At 41.7% G+C, this 10,384-nt stretch overlaps 1 protein-coding gene and 1 pseudogene across 9 annotated transcripts in view; one reads left to right on the top strand and one right to left on the bottom strand.

The window, feature by feature from the left end:
• CENPF (centromere protein F) overlaps nucleotides 1–6,562 on the bottom strand; it is a 46,773-nt gene extending 40,211 nt beyond the window's left edge. For all 9 annotated transcript variants that reach the window (XM_078356400.1, XM_078356393.1, XM_078356392.1 and 6 more), the window contains exon 1: nucleotides 6,446–6,562. The gene's annotated coding sequence lies outside the window, so the exon portion shown is untranslated. The remainder of the gene's footprint in view (nucleotides 1–6,445) is intronic.
• LOC100414959 (GSK3B-interacting protein pseudogene) lies at nucleotides 111–692 on the top strand (annotated as a pseudogene).
• Nucleotides 6,563–10,384: the final 3,822 nt, after the last annotated feature.

Raw genomic sequence — 10,384 nt, forward strand, 5'->3', positions numbered from 1 at the left:
ATGGTTACTTCCTAAGGCCTTAGAAACAGTATCTCCCGGGGGTGGGAGGGGAGGGCGCCCCGGCCGGCTCCAGTCACCTCTGGAGGGAGGAAGAAGAGAACACAGGGTGCGCAGAATGGAAACAGACTGTAATCCCATGGGGCTAAGCAGTATGGCAGGATTTGAAGAGGGTTCAGAGCTCAATGGTTTTGAAGGAACTGACATGAAAGACATGAGGCTAGAAGCTGAAGCAATTGTAAATGATGTTCTCTTTGCTGTTAACAACGTTTGTCCCGAAAAGCCTGCGCTGTGCAGATGATGTGGCCTATATCAATGTGGAAACACAGGAGAGAAACAGATCCTGCCTAGAGCTCACTGAAGCGGGGCTTAAGGTGGTAGGCTATGCTTTTGACCAGGTGGATGATCATTTACAGACTCCCTACACGAAAGGTCTACTCCTTGTTGGATACACTCAGCCCCGCCTACCGGGAAGCATTTGGAAAGGCACTCCTTCAAAGACTGGAACGTTTGAAAAGGGATGGACAGGCCGGGCGCAGTGGTTCACGCCTGTAATCCCAGCACTTTGGGAGGCCGAGGCAGGTGGATCACAAGGTCAAGAGATCGAGACCATCCTGGTCAACGAGGTGAAACTCCGTCTCTACTAAAAATACAAAAATTAGCTGGGCGTGGTGGTGCGCGCCTGTAGTCCCACCTACTCCGGAGGCTGAGGCAGGAGAATTGCTTGAACCCAGAAGGCGAAGGTTGCAGTGAGCCGAGATCGTGCCATTGCACTCCAGTCTGGGTAACAACAGCGAAACTTCCTCTCAAAAAAAAAAGAAAAGGGATAGACAGTCATGACTGTACTTTCTCCTTTCAGAGGGGCTGGTGCTGGTACAGAATGTTGACATAAAGCTTGAAATTCTTGCATATGAAGTATCTGGATTGAGTATAAAATTTGCACCAAGACAAAAGCATGCCAAATTGCAGGGTCTTTATTGCCAGTGACCACGGAGGACTCACATCTCTCCAACCCGTGGCCCCGAAAGGAGGGTAACAAGACATTGTTATGCCCGTAAACCACCTCTGGGGTGAGAGTGTGGGGCAGGGGTGGGGGTGAAGGGATTCAGACATTCTGAGGGCCAGGGGATTCCGTAAACCACCTCCCAGGCAGAGAGGACGGTGGGGGTCTCCAGACATTCCAAGGGCTAGGGAACTTCTTGTCACTTCGATCGTTACCTAAGTGGTTTACAGAAGTCAAGTTAAGCATTAGTTTACACATTGTCTGGGCAGTGGTGGAATCCACAGATCTTAGTTACTTATTACAAGTCACAGAGGCTAGGATGGAATTAGCTTGGGCTGCTTATTCTGGTCATTACCGGTAAGCAAAGGCCAGCAATTCGGGCAGTTACTGATAAGAAAAGGTAAGCGGTTTTCCATAGTGGGCATTTTGCAGAGCAGTTAGCAGTTGTATTTACAGAAGCCAAGGTTAGCAGTCATTGTGAGGAGAATGGGGCAGCCGTTACAACTTATTTCTGAAAAACAGCTTTGTCTTGTATAAAATGGTGGTGTTCAGGCTCTAGGCCAGCTATAGCACACATATGGTCACAGAAAATGCATCTTTGCTTTTGTGTCTTAATCACTTGCTTCCAACTTAGGCTTTTGGCTCAGAAGATTATTGAATAATGATTTTAGTTTCTGTTTCACTAAGGGAATTCTGAGGCCGTTGCTGTGATACCATCATTAAGACCTTCACATTTCTTCATATAATCTCTCTGCATTTCAAATCCTAACCAGTATTTCATACTCTTATTACAGGGCTCTGATGCTGCCAGCACTCTCTTTTACATAGGAAATTCGAGATTTGCACAGTAAAAGAGGAATTAGAATTACCTAACTATACACTTTGATTCAGCCTGCTAAATCAGGGGTTCACTACTAGCTTAGACAAACTTTGTAGTAATGATTTGCTACTAGCCTTATTGGAAACAAATTATCAACTAGTTTCCCCTGCACAAATTTTGAAATTCACTGCTTCACCTAATCTATTTATATTACTAATATGGTATAATAAGGATGAATTAATTATATATTACTTAACTAGTATTCAATGAAAAACAGGGACTGAAATAGTTCTGTATTCCGTGTTTGCAATAGCCAACCAACTAAGCACAGGATAAACTGAGGAAGGAGACCCAGGCATTTGGGATTCCCTCCGCCTCTGTCATCCACTGTGTATCTCAATAAAAGAGAGAGCAGGCCAGCTGGCGCTTCCTGAATCTCCATCCCGAAAACAACAGGCTAGGCCTTGGGGAAACTCTCCAGAAGGCACTATTTTTATTTAAAACAAGATCAAACCAGAAACCTTTTCACATGTGAGTCCTCGAACCCTTTCATATGTAATTCCTGAAACTATAAACAGAAACCTTTTCTTTCATATGTGAGTCCTAAAACTATGAACCTAAGATTCTTCCACGTGTAACATCTAAAGTATAAGCCTATACAAAGGCTGAACCTCACTTTGTTAGACGAACTTGGCTGTTAGGCACCTATGCCACCTTGCTCCCAGCTGAAATAAATTCCTTCCTCCTGTATTAGGTGTCGGAGAGATCCTTTCCCGAGGTCGCTCCTGCTACAAAACAGTTAGCAAATGAATGTAATAATTACTCATTTCCTAGATATCTAAGCACATAAGCAAATACAGGAACAGACTCCATTCTTTTTCTTAACAAAAAGCATCTTCAGTGTGTGATTTAAAAGAAGGAAGATTCTGGTTTCCTAAAAAACAATATTTTGGCCTGTGTTGATTCTTATTCTGAATGTGTGTTTACATAATGTATAGTATATATTCAGAAAGTATTTTTGCTTCAACGTTTACTTTCTATGACGAAGTGCTTTGGTATTCCCACAGCACCCCACCTTCCCCGACAGATGTACAGTGTTCTGTCTCCATGCGAAATCTACAATGTAATATGAGTGCATTGTATGGGTTTGAAACCAAAGGATGAATGAAGCATTCAGACAGTTAATATTTGAAAAAGGGATACTCAGTATTTTTATATTTTATTACAGGTACTGATATTTATCAACTTCATAAACTGCAGCATGCTGCCACATGTTGTCAAGTACATGCTGAACAATAAGGATTGAGGAGTTGTTTTTTAATGGTTGCCTAAAGCAGCTGCTGTAGAAACATGGAACTGAAATTTTGCCTCCGGTCACACCTTCATACATTGGTCATTTGCAGATATTTTTCCATCATTATTAAAAAATAGGAACTTTTGGGAACCGCCATCTTCCAGTAACTCACCAAAATGATGAACACAAAGGGAAAGAGGACAGGCACTCCATGCATGTTCTCTAGGCCTTTTAGAAAACATGGAGTTGTTCCTTTGGCCACATATATGTGAATCTATAAGAAAGGTGATATTGTAGACATCAAGGGAATGGGTACTGTTCAAAAAGGAACGCCCCACAAATGTTATCATGGCAAAACTGGAAGAGTCTACAATGTTACCCAGCATGCTGTTGGCATTGTTGTAAACAAACAAGTTAAGGGCAAGATTCTTGCCAAGAGAATTATGTGCGTATTGAGCACATCAAGCACTCTAGGAGCCGAGATAGCTTCCTAAAACGTGTGAAGGAAAATGATCAGAAAAAGAAGGAAGCCAAAGAGAAAGGTACCTGGGTCCAACTGAAGCGACAGCCTGCTCCACCCAGAGAAGCACACTTTGTGAGAACCAATGGGAAGGAGGCTGAGCTGCTGGAACCTATTCCCTATGAATTCATGGCATAATAGGTGTTAAAAAAAAAAAAATAGGAACTTTTAGGCTCTGACGATCACGTGGACCAGAGCAAATTAAAGTTCAGTTGGCGTCACAATCCATCGTCGGCCTTCCCCGGAATGCTTTGTTTGGTGATGTATATTCATTCTCAGCTTTATTGTCAGATGCTTAACTGGGCGACGAAGTCTACCTTCACGCCGAACTTTCTCTTGCTTAATCTCAGGCTAAAAGTCAATGATATTTGTAAAGTTTGAATAAAATTCTCTTTACTCATTTTGAGTTAGTATGAAGAAAAGTGATAATTATACGTTTAAGAATTGAAATTGTTCACTTTGTGATAAATGATTAATTCCAAGAGCTTGTTTCCATTTTAAAAAAAAAAAAGAAAGAAAGAAAGAAACAGTATCTCCTGGTAAGCTTTCTATATGTTAGCAACTATATACCTTTTAAAAACACTTTTTCATTGTATATTTCAGCCTATGGTACATAGGGTGAAGTGGCCTACCTCCTTCTCAGCCACATCTTAGGAAATAGAAATCATCTGGGAGAAAAGTATGGCAGCTGTCCTTTATTTTAGCCTTCAGAACATAAATAAAAGAAAAATCATTCATTTTCCAGTTACTTAGGCAAGAGGTTTAGTATTTGTTTTTTACTAAATAAAGTTCACAGCCATTTTAATGCTTTTTTTCAATTGATTTTATCAATGAAACTTTTTACCAAAACAATAAGCAGTTGATGAAAGTACTAAGAACAATTAAAAAAATTAAGAGGGGGGCCTGGCATAGTGGCTCAAGCCTGTAATCCCAGCACTTTGGGAGGCCAAGGCCGGTGGATCACAAGGTCAAGAGATCGAGACCATCCTGGTCAACATGGTGAAAACCCATCTCTACTAAAAATACAAAAAATTAGCTGGGCATGGTGGCACATGCCTGTAGTCCCAGCTACTCGGGAGGCTGAGGCAGGAGAATTGCCTGGACCCAGGAGGCGGAGATTGCAGTGAGCCAAGATGGCGCCATTGCACTCCAGACTGGGTAACAAAAGCGAAACTCCGTCTCAAAAAAAAAAATTAAGAGGGAAAAGCAAAGGTCTTGGACAACATATAAGTTGGATATCAAAGCCTTGGATAGCTGTTTCACTACCAGTTTAATTTTTTTTTCCTAGCTCTCAGTTCTTGGAATACCACATCTTATACTACACTCACATTTAGCCCAAAACTATTGAAAGGAGTCACATGCCTCTCAACCAACAAAGGAGAGTTGACCCTGTCTCAACATCCTCCATTCCAAGCTAGTTTGTCATGAGTCAAAGAACTGTACGCCAGAAACACACAACTGTAATTGCCCTGAACAATTCAGCCAGCCACTGAAATCATTACATCAAGATGCCATAGCCAACAGAACATAAAAAGGAGCAATTTAGAAAGATGATTAGAAATTGAGGGGAATAAACATAAAGAAGACTGGCAAGCTAAATGCTTTTCCATTCCAAAGTCTAAGATATGGAGCAATATAGACGTAGACCCAAGCTAACTGTGATTAGAGTAGATTTTGACCCATTAAGACGGCAGCTACCAGCCACCTGTACTGGGCCACTGGGGCAAAAGAACAACAACAAAAAATAACCCTCAGAAGTTTACTTTAATACAGGTAGAGAGTGAAGAAAAGCCCTGGATGAAGCTTCCTGCATGGAGAATTTGCAGGACTATTGTCCTTTCCAGAAAATGCTGTATCTTTGTATCTTAAATACGTGGAGGGCACTCTTCATGCCCGAGCTACCCAATCCCTCAAAGTCCCCAAGGAAACTTGTGTGTGACCTCCTCCAGCCCCACCTCCACCCACCACTTCTTTCCCATTGTCAGAATTCGCCATCTCCTCCAACAAAGCCAGAGTCCCCGTGCATTGCACCAAGGCTGGGTCTGAGAATGGTAACCCTGCCTTCTCTTCTAATCAGACTTCTCAAGGACACGACCCTTACCATTTATTTCTGGGTCCTCATTACACAGCAGAGCAGGGCACACAAGCGCGTCCAAATAAATGTGGACGGGAGGGGCGGGCATAGTGGCTCACGCTTGTAATCTTGGTACTTGGAGAGGCCGAAGCAGGAGGATCCCTTGAGCCCAGGAGTTCGAGACCAGCCTAGTTAACATAGGGAGACCCTAGCGCTATTTTTTTTTTTTTAAAAATGTGGACCGGAGGAAGAAGAGAGGGCATAGAGAAATGCTCGCGTAACTAACCATGGGCACCCCACATCGCCGCCCAGATCAAAACCCAAGCTTACATCTCCTCAATAAAACGAAGGGCCGGGGCCCGAATTTCAATAAGGCTGGTTACGGGACTGCGAAGGCGGCTTGGAAAATACCCAGTCATCTCCAGTTCTTTTATCTTACGGGGGAAAAAAAAAAAAAATGATCCCCTAAAGTGCGAGTTCGTCACCGAGTAGAGTCTGGGACACTAATGCGAGACCAGTTCGACCCGGAGCAGAGAGGCGCCGACACCCCACTACGAACCACATTCCCGGGCCGACTCTCCCGTCCGGTCGGGTGGGAGGGGGCAGTCCCCGGCACCTACAGGGCCGGGAGCATGAGCCCACAGACCTCCCCGCCCAGTATCCGCGGGCACCCTACGCCGCCCGGCGCCCCCTGCCCGCCGCCAGGGCCAGGATCCAGACCCAGTCTGGACGCTCACCGTACGATCGGGGAAGGGAAAACAACCTCTCGGAGAGTCCAGTTCTGGTGCTGCCTCCACGGAGTGGAGCCCAGAATCTAATTCAAACTGCCCGCGGACGCCACCTGTACCTGATTCGTTTGCTTCTGGGCTATTGGTCACTATAAGCAGCTGTGGACCAATCCGCGCCTGCGCACTCAGGCTGCCGCCTCTGATTGGCCCTTTCGAGGGATTTTTTTTAAAAACACGCCCCCTACTGGAGTTGCCTGCGCCAGAGTTACTGTGCTCCTTTTTTGTGGCGGGGAGACAGAGACCAGGTGCTTTTGCTAACGCTAGACGCGATTTTGGACCGCTGTTTCCCCAAAAGTCAGGGAATGCGCCAGCTGATTAGGAAGGCGTGATCTATCGCCTGCAGCCAGGAGAACTGGGCTGCCTAGTAAAACCTCTTGTAAACTGCACTTTGAAATCTACTTGTTTATTAAATATAAATTTAGGATGTAGATACTAGGTACTGTGCTTGTCATGCATTCTTTATCCGGTTCGTTCTTAACAATTCTTTGAGAAAAGTATTTTCCTCTTTTTATTAAAAAGTTAACAGGCTCATAGAAGCTAAATACAGTAATCTGAAATTGCATCTAGGCAATACAGGATGTCGCTTTTTTACATTTTGTGTATGAAGTGTTCTATAACTATCAGTTACGTCAATCTTGTATTCTCGATCATTATGAATTTCCCATCTACTTAATCAATTGCTGAAAGAGGAGTTTTGAAACTTCCAACTATAATTTTGAGTTTATCCATTTCTTCCTGCCAATTTGGATTTTGCTTCATATCATTTGGAGCTGTTATTAGAAGTATACACAAATTGTTATTCTTAATGAATTATACCTTTTATTATTATGTAATGACCCTTTTGATCCCTAGAAATATTTCCTCTTATGAAATTTACTTTCTCTGACACTGACATAGGTTCTCCAGCTTTCTTTTGTTTATTGTTTACATAATGTATCTTATTTCATCCTTTTGCTTTTATGTATATACTTATTTATATATTTTTAGACCTCATGGTCTACCTACTAGGATGGAGATGTCCTTGCTTTATCAGAGATGAAGAGACCACCCATTTGGGTCTATATTTAAAGTATGGATGTTGTAGGCAGCGTAGTTGAGTTCTTTTGTATTTAGTTTTGCAGTCTCTGCTACATTAGTTGAGCTGTTTAGAATATTTATATTCAAAGCAATATTTGATATGGTTATTTTAAATCTTGCTATTTGTTTTTGTTTTCCTACCTATTATTTGGGGTTTTTTAAATAGGTTTCTTTTTTTTTTTTTTTTTTGAGATGGAGTTTTGCCCTGTCACCCAGGCTGGAGGCCAGTAAGAAGATCCTTGGCTCACTGCAACCTCCGCCTCCCAGGTTCAAGCAATTCTCCTGCCTCAGCCTCCGGAGTGGCTGGGATTACAGGCACCTGCCACCACACCCAGCTAATTGTTGTATTTTTAGTAGAGACGGGGTTTCATTCTGTTGGCCAGGCTGGTCTCAAGGTTTTTTTCTAGGTCTCTTACGGAATAAAGTAATAAAAATTTTTATGATTTATATTTCTCTTCAATATTGTCTTATAGCTATAGCTTTTTGGTTTAATTTGCAAAAGTAGCTCTGAGGTTCATAATATATATCCTTAACTTATAAGAGTCTACCTTCAAATAATTATACCACTTTATATATAAAGCTACTACTATATGTTATATTTTCCCCTCTCAACTTTTATGCTATTGTGGTTATACATTTTACCTCATATATTGTAAATCCTATCATATTTTTTATTTAAACAGTTAATTTTAAAACTACAGAAAATAAGTGTTATATTAACCCAAATATTTATAATTTCTAATAAACTTCATTCCAAGTTTCTATCTATTATCATTTTTCTTTTGCCTGAAGAAATTCGTTTTTTGTGTGGCAGTAAATTTTTTGAGCTTTCACTTGTCTAAACATTTTTTGATTGATTCTTATTGTTGAAAAATATTTTTGCTAGGAATTCTGTGTTGATTGGTGGTTTGTTTTTTTTCTGTTTATTTATTTATACTCTTGTTCTGTCACCCAGGCTGGAGTTCAGTGGTTTGATCTCGGCTCACTGAAACTTCCGCCTCCTGGGTTCAAGTGATTCTCCTGCCTCCGCCTCAAGTAGCTGGGATTACAGGCATGTGCCACCATGTCCAACTAATTTTTGTATGTTTAGTAGAGAAGAGGTTTCATCATGATAGACAGGCTGGTCTCGAACTCCTGATCTCAAGTGATCCACCTGCCTCAACCTCCCAAAGTGCTGGGATTACAGGTGTACAGGTGTGAGCCACTGCACCTGCCCTGTGCTGTTTTTTCTTAGAGTGCTTTCCGGGAGTCATCCATTGTCTTCTGCCTTGTGTAGTTGCTGATGTGATGTCCATATTTTTTTTATATTTTTTTCTTCCCCGAATATCCTTTTATTCTTGCTACAGTAAGATTTTCTCTTTAGCCTTTTGGTTTCTCGTGTTATGACTTGATATGATTTAATTTGTATTTATTCTGCTTAAAGTTAGTTGAGCTCCTTGAAGCTATAGTTTTTAGCTGTCAAATTTGTAAAAAATTTTTAACATTTTTTTGTTCACATATTTATTGTCTCCCACACTCTCTTCTGCTTCTGGTACTCTATTACATGTTTTTTTGTTTTTGTGTTGGTTTTTAATGTGTGTGGGTCTTTTATTTGTTTGTTTCTTTTTAAACAGTCTTGCTCTGCCGCTCAAGCCGGAGTGCAATGGCACAATCTCAACTCGCTGCCACCTCTGCCTCTAGGGTTCAAACAATTCTGCCTCAGCCTCCTGTGTAGCTGGTATTACAGGCATAAGCCACCACGACCAGCTAATTTTTGTATTTTTAGTAGAGACGGGGTTTCACCGTGTTGGCCAGGCTGGTCTCGAACTCCTGACCTCAGGTGATCCACCCGCCTTGGCCTCCCAAAGTGCTGGGATTACAGGCATGAGCCATTGCATCCTGCCTTTAGATGATTTAATGTGGTTTTAGAGGCCATTTTCCCAGCCTTTTTTTTCCCCCCCTGTATTTCATTTTGGATAGAACCTATTGCTTAATCTTAAAGTTTACTGGTTTTCTCTTCTGTAATACTAATCTGCTATTAATCCTGTCCAGTTAATTTTTATTTCAGCCATTGTATGTTTTAACAACTTTGCTTCTCTTTTATATTTTTTCACCTCTCTTCTCAAAATGTCATGTTTTCTGTTAAGTTTTCAGCATGTTGAACATTATTTATCAAAGTTGCTTTAAGACCTTTGTCTGCTAAATTCATCATTACTCTCATTTTGGGGTCTGTTTCTATTCACTGATTTTCTTGTCAGCTATGGGTTACATTTCCTAGTTCTTCCTATGTATAGAGATTTTTTATTGGATACCACACATTGTAAATTTTACATTTTTTATTTTGTTGCATTGTTTGAAAGAATGTTGCATGTAATGATGCCTACACGCATGTTGAGTTACTTATGGTTCAGTCTGATTATTTTGTGGGTTATTAAGTTTTATAGAAAACACTCTAGGCTGGGCACAGTGCCTCACGCCTATAATCCCAGCACTTTGGGAGGCCGAGGCGGGTGGATCACGAGGTCAAGAGATCAAGACCATCCTGGTCAACATGGTGAAACCCCGTCTCTACTGAAAATACAAAAATTATCTGGGCATGGTGGCGCGTGCCTGTAATACCAGCTACTCGGGAGGGTGAGGCAGGAGAATTGCTTGAACCCAGAAGGCGGAGGTTGCAGTGAGCCGAGATCGTGCCATTGCACTCCAGCCTGGGTAACAAGAGCGAAACTCCGTCTAAAAAAAAAAAGAAAACACTCTAGATTTGCCTTTCTTCTAGGATTAGTTTAGGCCTATTATTAAGGCATACCTCTTCTGGAATCCCTACTGAAGTCC

The sequence above is a fragment of the Callithrix jacchus genome, chromosome 19 (assembly GCF_049354715.1).
Source record: "Callithrix jacchus isolate 240 chromosome 19, calJac240_pri, whole genome shotgun sequence".
NCBI classification, from domain to species: domain Eukaryota; kingdom Metazoa; phylum Chordata; class Mammalia; order Primates; family Cebidae; genus Callithrix; species Callithrix jacchus.